The following is a 23,601-nucleotide window of genomic DNA, read 5'->3' as shown; positions in this document are numbered from 1 at the left end:
GGTTCAGGTGTGTAATTCTTTAAAGTTTGCATCACATGGTTGGTTAAAAAGGCATTAAATACACTTGCCTTCATTGCTCAGTCATTTGAGTATATGAGGTTAACAGGACATCGGTGAAGCCTCTTCTGGAATTCAAGTATTTATCCTATAATGCAATAGTTGCATTCTTGTGTGACCTCATGCTATACAAAATCACCATGGAAAGTTGCATTATAGGGAAATCGCTATAATGTACAGTAGAAAGTTCATGTTATCCAAACAGCGTCCACTATTCATCATTCGCATTACAACCAATTTGTGTTATAGGAGAAACATCTGCACTGTGTCAAGTTCTGATCGCCCGGTTATGGGAAAGATGTTATTAAGTTGGGGAGGGTTCAGAAGAGGTTTACCAGGATGTTGCTGGCTATGGAAGGTTTGAGTTATAAAGAAAGGCTGGGACTTTTCACTGGAGCACAAGAGGTTGAGAGATGACCTTATAGAGGTTTATAAAATCATGGGAGGCATAGAGACAGTAAATGGGAGTTGTCTTCTCTCTAAGATGAGGGATTTCAAGACTGGGGGGCAAACTCTTAAGATGAGAGAAGAGAGATTTTAAAAAAGACATGAGGGGCAAATTTTTTATCCAGAGGATGGCTTGCAAATGGAATGAACATCCTGAGGAAATGGTGGATGTGGGAAGAGTTACAACATTTAAAAGACATTTGGATAATTACATGAGTAGGAAATGTTTGGAGTGATATGAGCCAGAAGCAGGCAGATGGGACCACCTTATTTTAGGATTATGTTCAGCATGGACTGGTTGGACGCTATGACTATTTGTCAAGGGTGCTGGTGTGAATATTATACAAGCAGTGTTTTGGATACTTTACCAGGGATGTATTTTGGATACTAAATGAAAGCCATTATATTTCTATTCAATTTATAGAGGAGTGTTTTGAGAGAGAAGGGCTTATATATTTCCTGTTTAAAAATTCTTGCATTTGTATTAGAAGTAAATGGGTTAGTTTGTTCTGTTTAATCTTCATTTGTGTGGCAATAAGACATTGTTTCATTGTTAAAGCAAAATCTACAGCATTCCTTGTTTATATTTCAGTGAGAGACCAGACTGTTAAATGATAGCAATAAAAATATGACCTATCAAACCAGGTTCCTGTCAAGGATCTGAGCTGTTTGGCAACTACATCAGCTGAGATCATAGTCTGAAAGAACTGTGGATGCTGTAAATGAGAAACAAAAACCGAAATTGGTGGAAAAGCTCAGCAGGTCTGGCAGCATCTGTGGAGAGAAATCAGAACTAACATTTCGAGTTGAGTGACTCTTCCTCAGAATTGATAGTAGCTTGGAATATGTTGCTTTATATGTAAATAGGGTATAGGGGAGGGGATGAGGAGTAAATGTTAGGTGGAGATAGATCTCAAAGAGAGAGAGGAACAAAGGAATTGATAATGATCTGGCTTGGAGGGTGAACAGCTAATAATGGAGATTGTTAGTGGCTAATAATGGGTTGCATGTAATAACAGACTATGTGCTTAACACAGTGGCTCAGTGGTTAACACTGCTGCCTCACAGCGCCAGGGACCTGGGTTTGATTCCACCCTCGGGCGACTGTCTGTGTGGAGTTTGCACATTCTCCACGTGGCTGCATGGGTTTCCTCCGGGTGCTCCAGTTTCCTCCCACAAACCAAAGATATGCAGGGTAGGTGGATTGGCCATGCTAAATTGTCTGTAGAATTCATGAATGTGTAGATTAGGGGGTTATAGAGGAATGGGTCTGTGTGGGATGCTTCAAGGGTTGATGTGGACTTATTGGGCCAAAGGGCCTCTTTCTACATTATAGGGATTCTGTGATCTGAAAAAAAGGTCTGGTGTGTGAAATTTGGGATAAGGAGATGGGAGAGCTCAAGTCCTGAAGTTACTGAATGCAATATTGATTCCAAGAAGTTGCAGAGTCCACAAGTGGAAAATGAAATGCTATTCTTCCAGCTTGCGCTGGGCTTCACTAGACCACATTGTGAGCAGCAAATGCTGTAGACTAGATTGTGTGATGTGTAGGTAAAATGCTGCTTCACCTGGGAGGTGTATTTGGTCCCTTGGATACTGGGGAGGGAGGACGTAAATGGACAGGTGTTAGACCTTCTGTGGTTGCAGGGGAAGGTGCCATAGCGCTGTGGGGTTTGTTGGGAGTGAAGGAAGAGTGGACCAGGGTGTCCTGGAGGAAACGGTCTCTGCAGAATACTGACAAGGTAGTGGAGGGCGATATGTGTCCGGTGGTGGCATCTCACTGTAGAGTCAGAAATGGTAGCTAGTGATCCTCTGGATGTGGATTCTGGCCAGATGGTGGGTGAGGACAAGGGGTACCCTATCTCTGCGGGAGGGAAGAGATGGTGTGAGGGCTGAAGTGTAGGAGATGGGTTGGACCTAGCTAAGAGGCCTGTCAACAGTGGTGATGAAGAATCCTTGGTTGGGGAAGAAGATGGGCATTTTGGAGGTTTCCTTGTCGAAATTAGCATCATTAGAATAGATGGGGCAGAAACAGAGCAACTGGGAGAGTGGAACAGAATCTTTACAGGAACTGTTGTATGAGGATGCATAGTCAACATGATAGTGGGAGTCATGGCTTTATAGTGGATATAAGTGGCCAGTCTATGTCCAGAAAAGGAAACAGCAATGTCAAGAAAGGGAAGGGACGCATTAGAGATGAACCAAGTGAAAACAGACTGGAAATTGGGAGCAATAATCAATAAACGTTTCCAGTTCCGGAAAAGGGAGGAAGCAGCACCAATGATAACATTGATATAACAGAGAAAGTTGTGGGTGGCAATCAAAATAGGACTGGAACAAGAAATGTTCTACGTATCACACAAAGAGAAAGGCATAACTGGGCCACATGCAGGTCCCCATGGCCACCCCTCTGACCTGAAGAAAATGAAAGCAGTTAAAGAGAAGTTGCTCAGGGTGAGGACGGGCATGGCCAGGCACAGAAGGCTGGCAGTAGATGGGGATGGTTCAGGCCTTTGTTCCAAGAAGAAATGGCGAACCCTGAGACCATTCTGTTGGGGAATGGATGTATAAAGGGATTGCACGTCCAATGGTAAAGAGGAGGCAGCTGGAGCCCGCAAACTGGAAATTCTGAAATTGGTGTAAAGCGTCAGAGGAATCACTGATGTCAACTGGGATCATAACAACTTGCAGAATTTGGGAAGGAATATATGTGTCAAAGTTGACAGGAGTAAGGTTCAACTCTGGCCACCATCTCCCAGTGGTGCCAGTGTATGGTTTTTAAGAGAACATGTCTCTGTGAAGTAATCTTAAAATGCTGATGGTGCCATCCCTATTCTTGTTTATTCCCCCACATTGATGAGTCACTGTAAGCCTGAAGGGAAGGATGTTAATCTCTGAGAAGGAAGAATAAGGAGACCAATACTGCAGATTTTTCAAAATGTGATCTCACCAATGCCTCTGCCTCTATTCCTGAAGCATAAAATCCTTACTGCTACATCATAGCCTACTTTCATGCTGTGGGGATTCTATTTGGTCCATCACGTCTGTACCAACCCTTTGGCAGCAGCCCACCCAGATCCAAATCCCCAGCCCATCCTTGTAACCCTGCACTTCACCTGGCAAACCTTCCTAACCTGCTCACTATGTTCAATCTAGCATGGCTAATCCACCTGGCCTATACATCTTTGGACTGTGGGAGGAAACTGGAGCCCCTGACAGAAACCCACGCAGATACAGTGAGAACATGCAACTGCACATGGATAGTCAACCAAGGATGGGATTGAACCTGGGTCTCTGGTACTGTGAGGCAGCAAAGCTAACCACTGAGCCATCGTGGCACCCCTCAGGATAAAGGCTAACATTCTGCCACTGTTCTTACCCGCTCCCACAGTCCCAAGAAGTGCATGTTAGGTGGATTGGCTGTGCTAAATTGACCATAGTGTTCAGGGGTGTGTGGGTTATAGGGGAATGGGTCTGGGTGGGATGCCTCAAAGGGCAGTGTGTTCTTGTTGGGCCGAAGGGCCTGTTTCCACACTGTAGAGAATCTAATCTAATACTACACTGCTGTTATATTCTTCCTGGCATGTGCTAGTTGTGATTTGGATCAGATGAACCTGTTGTGGAAGTTTGTCCTCATGTTGGGATATCTGAGCAGCCTCATCTGGTATCTCTACAATGGCATGGGAATAGGCAATATTGATCATTAGGATAATCCAAGGGAGATTGAGGACAGCCAAGATGATCTTGTAGACCAAATTGCATATTGCTGGTAACTCTTTACATTATTAGTGAATCTTGTGTCTGCCTGGTATGCAAAGCATTCTGCACTCAAGCTTTCACAGCTGACCAGCTTGGTTCCTCCTCTCCATCATCAGACCTATCCTCCAACTCCTGATTAGAAGCTGGGGATTTGCTTCATCAGGCCTTCCCCTCTCTGGAGTGCTAATACAGCACGCCACAGCCACATGTCAAACTCTGTCCTCAAAAGGGACCTGCAAAGCACCACCTGGTCAGTCTAAACATTGGAAACTCACTTTTGAGCAGAAAACTGATCTGCTTCATCACCTTTATCACACAGAAGCCAGCCATCTGAGGGTTCTGTCAACACAACATCCATGGCACGTGTGTGTTGAAGCATCATAGCTGCTACAATACTGAGAGCACATAGCTGCATTGTGCCTTGGTCACATAAAAGCTGCCATTGTGTCTATGTTCGAGGTCAGACGTTGAGTGGTCCTGGTTGAACACAAATTGAACACCAGTGAGCAGGTTATTGCTAAGTGCTTTTTGAAAGCACTGTTAGTGACACTTTTCATCACTTTGCTGATAGCTGATGGCAGGTTCACTGGGATTTAATCATCCAACTTGGATTTGTCCTGCTTTTTCTGGATTGGACATACCCGAGTCATTTTTCCGCAGTGCCGGTAGATGATTTTTGTAGGTGCACTGAAAGAGTTTAGCTGATGTTATGGTTCAATCCAAAGCATTGGCTTTCAATGGTGGAATGTGGGCAGGGCCCAGCACCAAGTTTTTTCAACTATTTTTATGTGGAGTGAAATAAATTGGCTGAAGACTGGTGTCTGCAACGCTGGGAATTTCAGGAGGGGACCGAGCTGAATAATTCACTCAGCACTTCTGGTAATATGTACTCGTGACACAGTAGAAATGTGGATATAGTTTATGTGTATTAATAAACTGGATCTATTGTGGACAATTCCAAAACGTGTGGACAATACAAAAAACTTGTAAGTATTGTGACTGTGAGGATGACATTGATGGGTTGGTGGAAAAGAAGCATAAGTGGAAGATAACAAATGTAATGCAAGTGTTAAGCGATTCATTTTGGCAGCAGGATGTGGTGAGATGATTAAATATAAATGGTACAAATTTCAGGTGGGATCTGGGAGCACAAATCACTGAAGGAGGAAGGATAGATTGTAAGAGTGGTAATTAAAACAAAACAAAACAAAAAAAGGCTCATGAAATGCTTTGGTTACCTTGTATAAAACATTGGTTTAGCCTCATCTGAAGTATTGCATGATGTTCTAGGTGCTGCACTTTTTGGAAAGATATGAAGGCAGTAGAGAGATTGCAGAACCAATTGACTGTGTGGTTCAAGGATTGAGGAGTTATGTGACTCGGTTGGAGACATTGAGGCTATTTACTTTGGAGAAGAGAAGGCTAAGAGGAGATCTGTTTAAAGTGTTTTAAAATGTTTTTTAAAATGTTTTTCAGGGCTACAGGGAGAAGACCGGAGTGGCATTAGGCATTTTTGCTTCTTCAGAGGATCAGTACAGAGCGGGCAAGCTGAAAAGGCTCCAGTACTGCAAGCAAAAAATCATCAATAGCTAAAATGATCCAAAGCACATCAGTAAGTAGGCAGTGGATATAGTATATGGACAGGTAATAAATGCTGGCACAGCCAGCAATGCTCAGGTCCCATGAGGGAATATTTAAAAACAATGACGCTGCACCAGTTTTAGAAAACAATAAACTGGTGTGTTGTGTGAGAGAGAGAAAGGGTGTGAAAGCATGTGTGTGCGTGTGCTTGCATGTATGTGAGAGAGGGAGACGGTCTGTGAGTGTGTGCGTCCTGTGAGTGTGTGCATCCGGGCATGTACGTGCATGATTGTGTGCATCTGGGTGTTTGCATGTGTGTTTATGTGTGTGTGTCTGTGAGAGGGAGAGATCTGAATTGCACCACCTGCCATATTAGCTTTTGAATCAAAAGACACGCCTCTTGTCTAATTTTATTTTGGGAGTTGGTCGCTTTGTGTTTGCCAATACTGAGGGCTACTTTGTTACAGTGGGCTCCCCGACCATGGGTCTAATTACAGCCTAACCCTTGTAATGCACATGGAATGCTTTAAGTTCCTTTCAGTTACCTTCACATTGTTTACAGCCAGCTTTGCCCCACCTCTTCCAAACACAACCTGATGAACAGCAACAGAATTGACATTTTTGTGTTTGAACTGCCTAATGCCCACCAAGTAGCAGCTGTTCATCGGTGCTATGTACATGAAGTATGAAGTCCTTTTCCGGTTTGGCCCCGAAGGTCCCTGTATCATTGCAGGCAGATTCCTAAACTCAAGTTTCTTTGTGCAAAGAGACAACAAGCGCTGGATGAACACAGCAGGCCAAACAGTATCAGAGGAGCAGGAAAGCTGACATTTCAGGCCGAGATCTTTCTTCAGAAATGGGGAGGGGGAGAGGATTCTGAAATAAATAGGGAGAGAGGGGGAGGCGGATAGAGAATGGATAGAGGAGAAGATAGGTGGAGAGGAGACAGGCAAGTTAAAGAGGCGGGGATGGAGCCCATAAAGGTGAGTGTGGTAGGGAGTTAGGGAGGGGATAAGTCAGTCCAGGGAGGACAGACAGGTCAAGCGGGTGGCGATGAGGCTAGTAGGTCGGAGTTGGGAGTGAGGCTTGAGGTGGGAGGAGGGTATAGGTGAGAGGAAGAACAGGTTAGGGAGTTGGGGATGAGCTGGGCTGGTTTTGGGATGCAGTGGGGGAGGGGAGATTTTGAAGCTTGTGACGTCCACATTGATACCATTGGGCTACAGGGTTCCCAAGCAGAAGATGAGGTGCTGTTCCTGCAACCTTCGGGTGGCATCGTTGTGTCACTGCATGTCGTCTGAGGAATGGGAGGGGGAGTTGAAATGGTTCGCGGCTGGGAGGTGCAGTTATTTACTGCGAAACGAGCGTCAGCGTTTCACAAAGCGCTTCCCCTCCCCCCCCCCCCCCCCCCCCATGTAGAAAACACCACAACAGGCACAGCGGATACAGTATACCACATCAGATGTGCAGGTGAACATCTGTTTGATGTGAAAAGTCTTGGGGCCTGGGATGGGGGTGAGGGAGGTGGTGTAGGGGCAGGCGTAGAACTTCCTGCAGTTGCAGGGAAAAGTGCCGGGTGTGGTGGGGTTGGAGGGGAGTGTGAAGCGGACAAGGGAGTCACGGAGAGTGTGACCCCTCTGGAAAGCAGACAAGGGTGGGGACGGAAAAATGTCTTTGGTGGTGGGGTCGGATTTTAGAGGCAGAAGTGTCAGAGGATGATGCATTGGATCCAGAGGTTGGTGGGGTGGTATGTGAGGATGAGGGAGATTCTGTTTTGGTCGTTATTGCAGCTCTGGACCTTGTTATCTCAGATTCTCCAGCGTCTGTAGTTCCTACTATCTCTGAAAAAACTTTCTTTGTGCAAACCTGTGTTTTACCAGTTTGGAAAGTTTAGGTTTGCATGGCCTGTATTTTTTTAATAAAGCATTGTACAATAATAGAAATGCACAGATAATCAGAGCACTGAGGCATGTGTGTGCTGCATCAATCATTCATAACATGGAGACTTCACTGCTCACCTTGAGCAGATGTCACAGATTCCCACAGATGGTTGCTTAGTAAAATCGCTGGATCGAAGCATTTGGGAAGTCTGCCAAAATATTTCCCCAGCACCTAGTCTCAAAATCTACAATATTGCTATCTTTTGCAATGTACTTTTCGTGGGGAAGGCATTCAACTTGTGTTTTTATTTTGCAAGCATTCATTCTCTCTCTCTCTCTCTCTCTCTTCTGCCCCTTGCCCCCAGCCCCAACTATAATGGCACATTTCTGACCCACTAACAGGATGCTTCTGCTTCAGTGCATGCTGGGCCATTCCAGCACCTCTCATTAAAATGCTGTTGCTCTGACACTGACTGCACAGAGATAGGCACCCAGCTCACAGATTAATCCAGATTGTATCTCAGGGCTGCTCGCTTGCTCTTTTAGCACTCACTCACTTTACGCCTACCTTGATGCTCTCAGCATTCCTGCCTTGCCTTGTCTTTTAGTGCAGTGGCCCTTTAGACCTTAAAAGCTCTCAATACTTGAGTCTTCTTTTGTAAACACTGTGCCAGGCAACTTGTCAATGTTGTTAGTAATGACCAGTCAAGCAGATAGACACCTTGCTGCCTGGTACAATAGCCTCCTACTTACACCATGTGCCAGCTGTGTAATTTGTCAAACCACCACACTGCCTATGCTGCAAGCCAACAGCCATGTGTGAAAGTCTAAGGGGATTTGTCCTGAGTCACATCCAGGGAGACACCGTTCAGGCAGTAGGCACAGCACAGTAAGTCAAGGGCAGCCTCCAAGATCATCAAGAGACTTGGGCATAATCAGGCAGCTGTTTGGAGTGATCAGGTTCAGTTCCATGGTCAGATCTCGGGGTCCAGAGCAACCAAACCAGTGTCAAGGGAATATAGTCGGGGAGTTGTCCAGCTATCAGACAAGGGCCTGGTCAGGCTGTCTGACTAGATCACTCAGGAGGTGGGTCATTGTCTGTCTTGGAGGTCTGTCCATTAAATTTCCAAGGGAGAGTTATCACTGTCTTGTGTTGCAGGAGAGAGACTGGGGGACTTAATTGTGGGGGTTGGAATCGCTATGCTGGAATTCATAAGGGATGACAATACTGAAGGGGGAAGTGGAATATATTGGTCGGGAGTGAGGGCAGTGCGATCATAGGTCATGAAGAGGGGTTATGTGGGGGAAGGGGGCTGTCATCCACAGTAAGCAGTACCCTGATATCCAGGCGAGGGGAAAAGTTGAGAAGGTGAATCCTTCATGGTAACCTCAGCTGGTGCAGGAGTTGAACGCATGCTATTGATGACACAATGCACTTCAAGCTAAACATTCAGCCAATCGAGCTAACGGAATCCTGCCCACATCATACAAGATGATGAATAAATCCCGCTAATGGCTGCAATGCAAGCATAATGTCTGTCTATCCAGAAAGATTGAGCCTTGTTGCCAACATAGCAATTATCTGCAGTTTACCCATTTCCTGTACATGGTGCAGGAGTTGCTCAGTTCATATCTCGGCCCGTTCAGTATCATAGAACACAGAACATAAAACAATACAGCACAGAACAGGCCCTTCGGCCCTCGATGTTGCGCCAACCTGTGAACTAATCTAAGCCCATCCCTCTACACTATTCCATCATCATCCATATGCTTATCTAAGGACTGTTTAAATGCCCCTCATGTGGCTGAGTTAACTACATTGGCAGGCAGGGCATTCCACACCCTTACCACTCTCTGAGTAGAGAACCTGCCTCTGACATCTGTCTTCAATCTATCACCGCTCAATTTGTAGCTATGGCCCCTCATACAAGCTGAAGTCATCATCCTCAGAAAAAGACTCTCACTGTCCACTATATCTAATCCTCTGATCATATTGTATGTCTCTATTAAATCCCCTCTTAGCCTCTTCTCTCCAATGAGAACAGACCCAAGTCCCTCAGCCTTTCTTCATAGGGCCAGCGCTCCAGACCAGGCAACATCCTGGTAAGTCTCTTCTGCACCTTTTCCAATGCTTCCACGTCCTATCATGTGATTGCTGCACTCCATATCTTAAATGTTATGGGTGGGGCTAGAAAGAGCCTTGCACACATAGCTGATGCTGAAAAGTGAACATATATTTACTGACGTGAGAACTTATTTACAGTGACATATCACACCTGCCTCCTACAGGCCCTTTGAGTTTCTTTGACAGTTGTTCTTAACACTGAGCCAGTGCAGTCCTGGGTTTGGCAGCCAGGGTGGAGGCGGCTTGCCCTTTGGTGGAGCCCATTAGTCTGGGAGGCTTGGTTAGGGAACCCAGGAGGCATTTTTTTTAGAGGGCCCAAGCATACTGAGTGTATTCCGTCTATAGGCAGGTACATCCTCCTTGGCTTGAACTGCCTCCAGGCTGGGTGTGGGAGGGAGATTGACAATTAAGCCACTTCTGGAGAGTCCCGGGAGGGCCACTGTGTGGTTTCTCCAATGGCACAGTGCGTATGGGCATCATCCTGTCTCCTTGTGAGGAAGCGACATCTGCAGTGAGGTCAACGTCCCTTGACTTGTCATCTTGACATTAGTGCTGACGACCAGTGGCTATGCAGTGCAGGAGGACAGATCCGTGCACATAGCTGGTAGACTCTGAGAGTGCTGGACCTGGTTCTCTAATACAGCCACCATCCTGTCCATGGAGACAGACTAATGATCCAATACATGAGGCAGCATTGTCCCAATGGAGCTGTTACAGCCTGTTGGTTACTTTTCCTCGGGGCCCCCACAGGCCCTGTGTCTGGTGGTGGAATTGTATGAAGTCCTTAATTTCCAACACCATGACGTCTTCAGGTGTGCTGTCTCCAGCAGGACTCCAAGTGCCAATGTCCTTTGCTGCATTCCTTTGTTGACCAGCTATGGATGTGTGGCAGTGAAGTTCTCCACATCTGGTGTTCCTGACTCTGGTCCCTGTGGTATAGGTATCTGGTCTTGCTGGTGCTCCTTTGAGGTATCAGTGCATCCTTCCTCAGAGGTAAAGGAAGGGATAACTTAACAGGGCTACCTCTTGATTATTGTGACTGTGAATATCCTGCCGAGGATGGCTAAGGAGTAGAAGTTGCGACATGCAAATAAAACACTCGCCACAGGGATTAGTGCAAAAATCAACAAATGCTTTGCGTTTAAAGGTTTTGGCGTCCCCACAGGGGGTGATCTTTGTCTTTGCCTGACAGGTCTAAGCTCCTCTCCTCATAAGGCGTGAGGAGACAGATATCCAGCAGCTTGTCTCCTGTTCTGGCAGTGTTAATGCTGATGTAAGTGAGGGAAAAGTGATGAGGTGTTGCCAGTGAGTGATTATGCCATGTAGAAGACAAGCAGGGATGTGAGAGAGCAGGTAAAGGAAGCAAGCCCTAGTCTGTTCTGCCATAGATATGTTCTTGTTGCTGATTTACAAGCTCAGCAGTCCTGCGCATGTTAATTGCTCTCCTGAGTAGATTTTCTCTTCTCTTTGTCGGCTTATTTCACTTTTAGATCTTTTATACCTAATTTAATCCTGTCATTAATTAGATCAGCCTTTAATTGCACAAATTCAGAGGATTCTATGAGATGATAATGAAATTGTGCATTGATCAATGAGCCCTTTTTCACTTTCTTCTCCAATATTGAATACATGTAATTCACACTATTTATTTAGGGCTTGAAGCATGTATTCAAAGCTTTTAAAATATCTGTTGTGTGGCTTTTTTTCTGCTCTTCTGAGCAATTTAGGGTGTAATGTACTTTGAAACAATTTCTTTCCAGCAGTGATAAAAGTATAGCAACTGTATCTATCATGGTTCGTTCAGCAAATCTATCGCCATTTCATAATTCTGCCGTTGTGCTGGCATGACATGCCAATTTTGTTTCTTGCCCTCTGTCATTTAGAAAGGAGCTAGCCCAGGGAAGGTCAGAATCATTTTCTGTTAACTCATGTTTTAACCCTGGCTATCTTCGTTCTTTTCCATTGGTAATACAGGTGTTTCCTAATAACAGCTCCCTTACAGCTCTGCAATAATCAGCTCCATGCTACTTCTGACACGATGTACAACACAACACTGTGTTCAGCTCAAGGGCTTTATTGAAGTGAGCTGAAGATGTCTGCCTATAGTATGTGTGCCTGACGGTAGAGGTTGCATGACTATCCCACACTAGGGATATTTGTAATTGATTACATTTCAATCCAAACAAAGCCTTTGGCAGCACATTATATAGTGTGGGTGTTGCCTTTGTGCTCCTCCTGTCAATTCAATTCAATTCAGCACAAGAACAGGCCCTTTGGCTCACCAAGCCTGTGCCATTTCTAATCCTTATTTAGACCTGCTACTTATTGCTCACGCGCAGTTTTTATTACCTCTGTTCCCTCCCATTCATGTGCCGATCAAGATACACCTTAAATGTTGCTAACATGCCTGCTTCCACCACCTCAATATCTTCCAGGCACCTACCACTCTCGGTGTGAGAATTTCCCTGCACATTTTTCTCCTAAACTTTCCCCCTCTCACCTTGAACCTGTGCCCTCTTGTAATTGACCTTTCCACCCTGGGATTAAGCCTCTGACTATCTATCTTATCCATGCTTTTCGTTATTTTGCAGACCACAATTAAGTCACCCCCCCCTCAGCCCTTTCTCTTTCCAGTGAAAATATTCCAAGTGTATCCAACCTCTCCTCATAAGGAAGACCCTCCAGACCAGGCAACATCCTGGTAAACTTTCTCTGCACTCCATCCAAAGCATCCACATCCTCCTAGTGGCAACTACCAACTAGAAAATTCCAGTCAGTTCATGAGGAGATCTTAATTGGCATTTTGGGTTGCTCCACATGTCTACCACCTGTAGATGGATAGCAGCTGCACCCCTGAGCTGACGTTCTTGAAAGTGGCCTGGAGATTGTAAGACAGGCAAATCAGCATGACACTCTCTAATGGAAATATTGCTGCCTGGTTGACTCCAGTTCACCCTCCCTGCTCAGTTACAACCCCCTACCATTATCTCTCAAGTTAAATTACAAAGAGAGATTAAACTAACTAGGGTTTTACATCATGGAAATTAGAAAGTTACGGGGCAATGAAATTTAAAGTTTCCTTGATAGTAAGAGGAACAGATATGGTAGATTGGGAGAAGTTATTTCTGTTGGTTGCTGAGTCTGGGATTGGGGGCAGTAGTCTAAAAATGAAAGCCAGTCTTTTCAGGAGTAGAATGAACAAAAGTAGTAGAAGTTGGAGATTCTGTTCTGTGAGCAATGATTGATTCTGGATTAATTATTAATTTTAAAACTAAGGATAGCCAGATACTTACTAGTGAAAAATATTAAGGGTAATGAAGCCAATGTAAAATATGGGGTGATGTCATAAATAAGCCACGATTTCATTGAAGTGCAGAACAGGTTTGAGGGGCTAAATTGTCTTGTAAGGTTTTGTTAAAACTGCTAAATTTTAGGATTCTAGACATTGGTTTCAAGTAGCATGTAGGACTTGGGCCTTAGCTACCATCTTAAATAGTTTATAGACTGGAATTTCTGATATTGAGACAATTAATAGGGTATCTGTGAAAAGCTGGTCTTCCAGGTTTATAGATCTAAATATGCTGATGGGTCTGAGATAAGCAAATGTCTGGGTTTTAATTCAAGGTTTGTTTGTCAGCTCCAAAGAAAGAAATAAAAAGTTAGCAGCTTGATCATGGTATGACAAACCTATCGTTAAAGAAGGATCATATATTTTGAAAAGGTTTAGGTTTGCCAACTGACTTGGTCTAGCAACTGTACCTTGAGAACAAAATATCAATACCTTTAAAAAGACATTCTGCTAGGAACATTTATTCTTAATTGTTGTTGGTCCTGGAGATGTTAGATAATTGGTTTAACAATACTCCCACGTTCTTGGTGAGAGAACGTAATGTTGTTCATGTGAAAGTTCTGTCTCTTAGTGTGTGACATTTGTTCACATGATGAAATGCTCATTCCTCTGAGGCCCAGGGGAATAGGAAAAGGAAGTTGTATAGCCAGTATAACTCTAGGTACAGAGATGGAGTCATGCCTGATGGCATCATTTTAAGGCAATGGAAGTAATTCATAGAGTCATACAGCACCATACAGACCTTCAGTCCAACCAGACTGGCCATTATCCCAAATGAAACTAGTCCCACCTGCCTGACTGGCTTTCATAGTGCCTGGCCTAGAAGCCTCCAAATCTTTCTAGGTCATGTACTTACCCAAATGTCTTTGAAATGTTGTGACTGTACCTGCATCCCTACTTTCTCTGGAAGTTCATTCTACACATGGACCACTCTGTGTAAAAGAGCACTCTCATGTGCTCCTCTCACCTTAAAAATACGCCCTCTGTTCTTGAAATCCCCCATCATTGTGAAAAGTCACCTGTCGTTCATCTTATTTATGTACCTCATGATTTTGAAAACCTCAATAAGGTCAGCTGTCAACTTCCTAGGGTCCAGTGAAAGAAATTCCAGCTTGTCAAATCTCTCCCTGTTAAACGTTTCATTCCTGGCAGCAGCCTGGGGAGAAACGGTGGCTCAATGGTTAATACTGCTGCCTCCCAGCACCACGGACCTGGGTTTAATTTCCCCCTTGGGCATCTGTTTGTTTGGATTTGCACAATCTCCCCGTGCCTGCGTGAGATTCCTCTGGGTGCTCTGCTTTCCTCCCACAGTCGAACTATGTGCGGGTAAGGTGAATTGGCCATAATAAACTGCCTGTAGTATCTGAGGTGTATAAATTACTTGGACTAGTCATGAGAAACGTAGGGAAAGGATAGGAGGATGAGACTGGGTGGCGGGGGGGGGAATGCTTGTTGGAGGGATGGTGTAGAATTGTTGGTTTGAATGGCCTGTGTCCACACTGTAGGGATTCTGTGAAATCTTTTCTGAACTCTCTCCAGCTGGACAATAACCTTCCTGTAACAGAACTGGACACAGTAACCCAGAAGAGGCCTTCCAACATCCTGTACGACTTCAACATGACATCCCATACTCAGAGGCATTAGCAATGAAGGCAAGCATGCTAAACACCTTCTTAACCATCCTGTCAATATGTGATGCAAACTTCAAAGCATTAATAACCTAAACCCCTTGGTCTGTCTGTTCCACAACACTACCCAAGGCACTACTCTTTATTGTACAAGTCTTGCCTTTGGTTGTTTTAGCGAAATGCAATACCTCACATTTATCCAAATTAAACTCCAGCTGCCACCCCTTAGACTATTGACCCAATCCAGTGGAGCTGGATGAACATAGCAGGCCAAGCAGCATCTTAGGAGCACAAAAGCTGACACTTCGGGCCTAGACCTTTCATCAGAAAAGGGGGGGATGGGGAGAGGATTCAGAAATAAATAGGGACAGAGGGGGAGGCGGACCGAGGATGGAGTATAGGTGGGGAGGTAGGGAGGGAATAGGTCAGTCCGGGGAGGATGGACAGGTCAAGGGAGCAGGATGAGGTTAGTAGGTAGGAAATGGAGGTGCGGCTTGAGGTGAGAGTAGGGGATAGGTGAGAGGAAGAACAAGTTAGGGAGGTGGGGATGAGCTGGGCTGGTTTTGGGATGCAGTGAGAGATCATTTTGTAATCTTAGATAACCGTCTTCACATTCCATTATGCCACCAATTTTCATCTCCAGAAACTTACTAAACATGCCTTCTAGATTCCCATTTACATAATTTATATAAATAACAAACAAAAGCAGAACCAGCTGTGATCCCAGTGGAATACTGCTAGTAACAGGTCTTCAGTCTCAAAAACAGCCCGCCACCATTACTGTCTGTCTCCTGCTGTTCAGCCCATTTTGTTTCAAACTGGCAAGCTCACCCTGAATCCAAAGTGATATAATTTTATTAATTAGTCTATCATACGGAACCTTGTCATAAAAGGCTTTATTAAAGTCTAAGTAAATGATGTTGACCAATCTGCCCTCATCAATCTTTTTGGTTGCTTCCTCGAGAAACTCAATCAAGTTTGTGAGATATGATTTATCTTGCACAATACAATGCTGACTATCTCTAAACATTCCTTGCCTCTCCAAATGCATACAAATCCTATGTTTCAGAATCACCTCCAACAACATTCCCACTACCAAAGTCAGACTCACAGGTCTGTACCTCACAGGCTTCTTCTCATATCCCTTCTTAAACAAAAGCACAATAGTAGCCACTGTCCAGTCATCCAACACCTCACCAGTTATAGTTAGAACCGTAGAGCTTTACAGCATGGAAACAGACCCTTTGGTCCAACTTGTCTATGCTGACCAGATATCCTAAATTAATCTAGCCCCATTTGCCAGCATTTGGCCCATATCCCTCGAATTCCTTCCTATTCATATGTCCATCCCGATTCCTTTTGAATGATGTTGTTGTACCATCCCCTACGACTTCCTCTGGTGGTTCATTCCATTCAAGCACCACCCTCTGCCTTCATCAATCCTCTTCGCCCCTTCTTCAAAAAACTCAGTTAAGTTAGTGAGAGATGAACAAAGATGATTCAAGTATTTCTGAATTCCCTCCCTAACTTACTACAACATCTGGGATATAGTAGATCAAGTCCCAGAGATTTATCCACCTCCAGCACATTTTATGTGAAGTGGACTGTTTTCCAAACATCAACATTTATTTCCCCAAATTCTCTAGACTCCATTTCTTTCTCCAGAATAAAAACTAATGCCAAATATTAATTAATAACTCTCTCATTTGAACCATTTCCCAATGAGACATCCCTCAGACTTGAGGCTGAGATTTTGAAACTCGGTGTAGTGTGGCACAGCATTACCATGGCTTCTATGGTATAACACAGCTCAACATAACATTACCTCAGAAACAGGAAAAGAAAGCTATCACTTGAGCTGATAATTTTCGAAAGAACTCGGACCTTGACATTTATAAATATTTTGTGATGTCTTTGGTGCTTATTGTTAAGTATTTATAAAGCTTTGTTCTGTAAATTCTAAGAATCTGAAATCCACTGGGCAAAGAAATTTCTCTATAATCTCAGGACTAACTGGTCAATCCCTCATTCTGTCTTGACCACTGCACTTTACAAGATGGTGCTGAATTGAAGTGTGTCTTTTACTTCAGGCAAACACATCAACTCAGAGATGTGAGAACATAATCTGGCTGCCCTGGTGAGAAAGCTCAAACTGGAACCCAGTTTTAACATTTTCACTATATCTCGCAGATAAAAGAACAGCTACTGTTTAAGATTTAGGAACAAAGGAGCGACTGCTGTACAAAAGCAGGGAGTGTGTTTTTTTGGGTAAGCAACTGACTAGAATGTTTGCTGCGAGATTAGTTTTGATTCAAAAGAAATCGAACAGAACAGACAGTGCTCTTGAAGACTTGAAAGACAGTGAGTTGCTAAGATTTGCCTTACACAGTAATAATACCTAGGAAAACTTGGGCTAAGTGGTTCAGTAGTTAGCACTGCTGCATCACAGCACCAGGGATCCGGGTTCGATTCCACCCTCGGGCGAATGCCTGTGTGGAGTTAACACATTCTCCTCATGTCTGCGTGGGTTTCCTCAGGGTGCTTTGGTTTCCTCTCATAGTCCAAAGATGTGCAGGGTAGGTGGATTGGCTGTACTAAATTGCCTGTGGTGTTCAGGAATGTTTAGATTAGGTGGTTTAAGCGTGGCAAATACAGGGGTAGGGGAATGGGTCTGGGTGGATATGCTTTGAAGGGGAAATGTGGACTTGTTGGACTGAATGACCTGTTTGCATCGCATAGGGATTCTGATTTTGAGTCGAATGACTGGCAAAGAGATGTTCTAATGTGTGGTGGGGAGAGGGGAACATCAGCTGGAGAACTAGGAGAGACCGTTGGACTGTTCTTGAGGTGTTACATTGTGCTGCTAACATATATGTACAGACAAAGTTTCACATTGTATATTTCACTTGCATTAGTTAGTTAATGTGAAAATGCATTTTCTTTAGTTTGGTGTATTTGTGGCCAATGCATTACTGTTTGGTCTAAGTTGATTTTGTTTGCCGTTTAAAAGTCTCAATTCACGCAATCGCACCCTTTGTTTCTTTTTCCATCTGCTTAGTAAAGGGTTTAGTGTACCTTTGCTGTGTTTAATAGAGCTTGTTAATATTCACTGACCTGACTGCAGGACATGGTGGCAAACAACGGGGAAAGACTACTGTCTAAGGTCTTTCTGCTGAAGTTAAATGGGGGTCCATTTACTTATTGGACCCTCGTGGTGCCTCAAATATATGTAAATATAGTCTAATATATGTAAGAAATGCCTTGTGTTTGTTGGGTGGAGTCAAATTCCAATAATTATTTTTTCTCCATATGCTGCTGCACAGAACTGAACTGCTTTAATGACTATGTATGTATGTAAAGATAATTTATGAATAAAGTGTATTTTTGAAATAAAAATAAGGTAGCAAACAGTCACTAGTCCCATGAGGCAAGTAGCAAGGAGGGAAAGTCTGCACAAAGCTGATAATGTGTGGGAAAGTAAAGAAGCATTTTGGCCTCCACGAGAAGCCTAGTAATTACACAAAGGGCAAACCCTGGTCTTTGTTGGACCCTTTGCAAAGGGAGAATGCAAACAGCAGATATGTATGAGGTGCAAAGGTGCCAGTTCACCAAATACTACACTGTTTTAGTCTTTATTGCAAAGTGACACAAAGACCAGATCAGTATATTAAGACCCTAACACATGAGAGCAGAAGTATGCCATTCACTCCATTGGGTCTGCTCAGATAATCCTCAACTCCAATTTTCTGCCTTTTCCACATAATCTTTCTTTGTTCTATTGATAGTGAATGTGCATCTCCTACTTTCTGTTGAAATTTCTGAGTTGTAATTGTCCACCCCACAGCAGCTTCACACAAAAGCAATTGCAGATGTGTGAACAAAGCCGAAAGAGAGACAAATTCCAATCTCTGGAGGAGTTGCCCGGCTCCAACAGAATTGTCTTCCAACAGCTCTTCATTCTTCCTTTAATTTCCTAGAATTGTCCTTAGATCAGAATACAAAGCAGATGGATATGAGAGCAAGAATTTAAATATTTTGTTGCCCTTTTCAAGAGGCTGTGATTGTTCCTTACGCTGAAGTGTTCGCTCTTGAATAGTTATTTTTTTCCATAGATTGGTTCTCACAGATATTGCATATAGCCAGCAAAAATGACAGAGCCCAGGAACAAGCTGTCAACTGAAGCTGCCACACACACCAAATCCTATATATCTTCCACGAGAGCTGAGAAAACTGATAGAAATTAATGCCTCAAACTAAAGAGACGTGTGTATGCGTGGGGTGGAGGAGGGAAAGTGGGAGTAGAGTTAAATGTTCATTTAAACTTGAAGGAATTCCCTCCCTTAGGGCATTGTGGGTGAACGTACAGCATAGGGATTGCAGTGGCTCAAGAAGGAAGCTCATGTCAAGGCTGGCTAGGGAGGGACAATAAATGCTGGCCATCTAGCAATGCCCATGTCACCACAAGTGAATTTTTTTTAAAAACCTAGCCTACTCTTACTCAAGTCTCTTCACACAACACATTTCTAATTTCAGAAATCTGCCTAGTCAGCCTTCATTGCTTTTCCTCAAGGAAAGTTTATCTTTCCTCAGGCAGGAAGACAGTACACTGGGTGGTCTCAATAAGGCCTATATAATTGCAGGAACAACAGCATCTTTATTGCCACACCCTTTGTAATAAAAGTTAATGTGCCATTTGCTTTCCTACTTGTTTGCTGTACCTGTATGATGGCTTTGAGTGCGAGATCACACAGGTCCTTATGATTACGAGTCCCTTTTGCAGTCTCACACCATTTTAAAAATTCTGCTTTTTTACATTTCCCCCCCCAAAATGGACAACTTCACACTATTCGATGTTATGCATGATTTGGATTGGGCTTGCCCATCCATATAACCTGTCCTCATCCCTTTATAATTTCTCAGCATTTTCCTCATAGCTTACTTTCCATCCGGCTTTATCTTCAGCAAACCAGGATATCCTATTCTCAATCCCTCATCTAAACCATTGATTCAACTTGTTAAATAACCAAAGCCTGAGCATTGGCCTGTGGTGCTGCATTAGTTACAGCCTTTCAAGCTAGAAAGAACCTGTTTGTTCTTACTTTCTGTTAACGATGAGGGAAGGAAGCGTGGACAGAATCTTTGAATAACAACAGCAGCTAATGCCGCTGTATTTGCACTCTGGGATCCTTCACGTAATTTACGTTGGAATTTTTAACTTCTGATGTGAAGAACTACTTTCCCTGAGCCACTGTGAGAACATATCTGACATTAATCTTAGTGTCAGAGACTGGAGCTTTGAGCACATAGACTTACACAGATGCTTACACAAGGATTCTCTATTTATTAATCACAGGCTTGGAACTGTTATGGAAAAGATTTAAATAACATCTCTCTGGACCCCTAACAATTCTCACCTTGTTCCCACACACTGTTTACACCTGTCTGCTGAAAATGCTCCCTTATGACCGCTGTACCGCTGATAATGTGTTCACCCTGCACTCCCAACAATGCTCAGTTAATTCAGACACCCTGACAATGTGCATGTACCCCCACTGCAATATCCCTCCCTCACCCCTTGACAAAGCTCATTACCAGATCCCCTGCACTTCCCAGAAATGCTAAAAACTCTGATGTCAGACAGATAACAGTCAGGGATTCTAAAAGGTGAACCAGCAGGGGTTGTGGAGTGTGGGTGAGAACCTGTGGTAAGTGACAGGGGGACAGAAAGCTGTGTTGTGGGCTGTGGGAGGGATGGTACAGAGATGGAATTAAGCAATGCTAGAGGTTGAGGAGGGTGAGCGGGAGGGGAGGATAAGTCTGAAAGGAGGTGGTCAGTTGGCTGTGTCAGAGTGTGAGGGAGCAGTGTCAGTCAGGGTGAATTTAGAATAGTGCCTGCATTTAATTGCTCTGCAGGTCAATAACTGAAGAACGACCTTGAGGAGTGCATCTTCATAGCTCATGGTAAGGTAAACCCCTGGGTTTTCCTGACTTGCCCCTTAATTGAGACTTTTCTGGACTAATAGGTCCAATGGCTACAGTATGAAATGATAAATAGCTTTAACCGTGGTCACTGGCATGTGTTTCAACACTGCCATTGACTGGAAATTGTTGGTCACTAAACTTGCCACATGATTTGATATTTTGTCTCAGCTGTCAGTATTATATCAACAATGCAATAATTTATATTTAACATAATAGAATGTCAAAGGCACCTCACAGGAGCATTGTAAAGCAAAATACAGCACTGAGCTACATGAGCTCAAGGTCATACGCCTGAAAGCTATGTAAAAGATGTGGGTTTTAATCAGGGTCTTAAAAAAGGAAAGCAAGGGAGAGAGGCTGGGGGTTGAGGGGGTTGGTGGCAGGAGCAGGGAGGAATTTCTTGACATCGAGCTGCACCAATGGTGCAGCAGTTAATGCTGAGAATGTGCAAGAGGCCAGAATTAGAGAATTGAGGAAGGATATAGAGATAGGGAGGGGTTTGGGAATCAGACTGAAACATCACATGAAGGAGGCCAACAAACCCTTCATTCCTATACTGGCTGTTTAACTGAGCTGTTCAGTTAGTCTCAATCCCTTCCCCTTTCCTGAGTCCTGCACTATTCTCTTCCTTTTTCAGCTATACATTAAATTCACTTTTTAAAAAGTTACAATTGAGTCTGTTTCTGTCACCCTTTCAAGTCGTACTTGCCAGATCCTAGATTTTTTTCCCCCAGCAGTGGGTTGCAATCTTCTATCTCCTCTGATTCTTCTGAAAATTATTTCAAATGTCTGTACTCTGCTCACCAACCCTGAAGCCAGCTGAAACAGTTTATCTTTGTTAATTCTTCTTGAAATGCTTCATCATTTTGAACAGCTCTGCTAAATTTCCACATTAACCTTCTCGACTCTAAGGAGAACGATCCCAAGTTACCCAGCCTCTTAAAACTAAAGTAAGATGCCAGGAAAAAGAATTACAGCACTGAAAAGAAACGACCTCAAAGCGTATGCTTCCAGAACAGCACATTTTATCTTTCACTGCAAAGGATTTCCAGCGAGTTGTTTGTTCTTTTTGGCATGAAGGTAAAAGAAAAATGTATTGGATGCTTTAAAGCTACGGTGGCAGATGTGTTCTTTGGAAAAATGAGAAACTGCAGTGTTTTAATACACAATGATATTGAGGATAGAGCCATGGACTGCATTTGACTAACAAAATCCACACTGGTTAAAAAGTATAAGGAAGTCCTGTGGGAAGGCATCAAGAATTACTGATGGGTATCACATACCTTCATGGTGTTGTTGCATTTTCTGAAGTTAGCATTTTATGCAGAGGCTTGCTATATACTATACTATATTTTAGAGTAGGTTTAGGTTTCATAGAATTTCACAGAACAATTAGAAATCAGAAGACACGTAGAAAACAAAGCATGTTTACTGGCAAAATAATGCCTTCTTAATATTGCAAGGACCATGTCTTTTTATTTTGTTGCAGGTTTTGATTGTGGGCTCAAAGGGGGAAACAGCAGTTTTAAAAACCAAGGATTATTAAAGGATTGATGCACTTTTTCAAAATATGTAACCTGACACTATTTATAAGTACTGTCCACACAGCTGCTTCTCCAAGCAATATGGAACCTAGTTTGTAGATGAGCTGAAGGACAAAAAACTGTGCACAGAAGCTTTGGCTGACAACCAATAGCTGATTGGTCTGTGGACTTAGATAGTAAAATGAAAGCACATGGGACTGAGGATAATGGACTGGCTTACATGGAGATCTGGTTGGCAGACAAGAAACAATGGTTAGGAAAAAACTGACCTTTTTCCAAGTGACACGCAATCACTCGTGGCATATGCAGGGAATCGTGCATGCACCTCAGCTGTTCACTGTATATAAACATGTAAGATAATGGAAATAAGTATTATCTCCAAGTTTGCAGTTGACACAAATTTGGGTGGCAGGGTGAACTGTGAGGAGCATGCAATATGATATGGACAAGTTGAGTGATTGGGCGGGTGAACTATAATGGGGATAAATGTGAGGTTATCCACTTTGGTACCAAAAACAGGAAGACAGGCAGGTTATTATCTGAATGGTGATCGATTGGGAAAGGGGAGGTGCAATGAGACCTGGGTGTCCTTATACACTGGTCACTGAAAGTAAGCACAAAGGTGCAGCAGGTGGTGAAAGAGGCAAATAGTATGTTGGCCTTCACAATGTAAGATTCAAGATAGAAGTAGCTTTGTCTTGCTGCAATTGTACAGGACCTTAATGAGAACAAGCCAGGAGTATTACATACAGTTTTGATCTCTTTATCTGAAGAAGGAAGGTCTAGCTATGGAAGGAATGCAACAAGGACTTATCATACTCATTTTTGGAATGGCAGACCTACATACAAAGGGAGACTGGATCAGTTAGGATTGTATTCATTGGAGCTTAGAAGAATGAGGGGGGATCTCACAGAAACCTATAAAACTCTAACAGGACTAGACATTGTAAATACAAGAAGGATGTTCTTGATGACCAGGGAGTGCAGGGCCAGGCAATCACAGTTTAAAGATTTAGAATAGGCCATTAATTACTGAGATGAGGAGAAATTTCTTCATCGAGAGGGGTGAGCCAATGGGATTCTTTGCTACAGGAAGTAGTTGAGGCCAACACGTTGAATATTTTCAAGAAGGAATTAAGTATGATTCTTAGGGCCAAAGGGATTAAATGATATGGGGAGAAAATGGGATCAAGGCACTGAGCAGGATGATCAGCTGTGATCATTATTGGATGGCAGAGCAGTCTCAAAGGCT

The sequence above is a fragment of the Stegostoma tigrinum genome, chromosome 2, assembly GCF_030684315.1.
Source record: "Stegostoma tigrinum isolate sSteTig4 chromosome 2, sSteTig4.hap1, whole genome shotgun sequence".
Classification (NCBI taxonomy): Eukaryota; Metazoa; Chordata; class Chondrichthyes; order Orectolobiformes; family Stegostomatidae; genus Stegostoma; species Stegostoma tigrinum.
The sequence above is the reverse complement of the archived record's forward strand: the minus strand, read 5'-3'. Positions refer to the sequence as shown.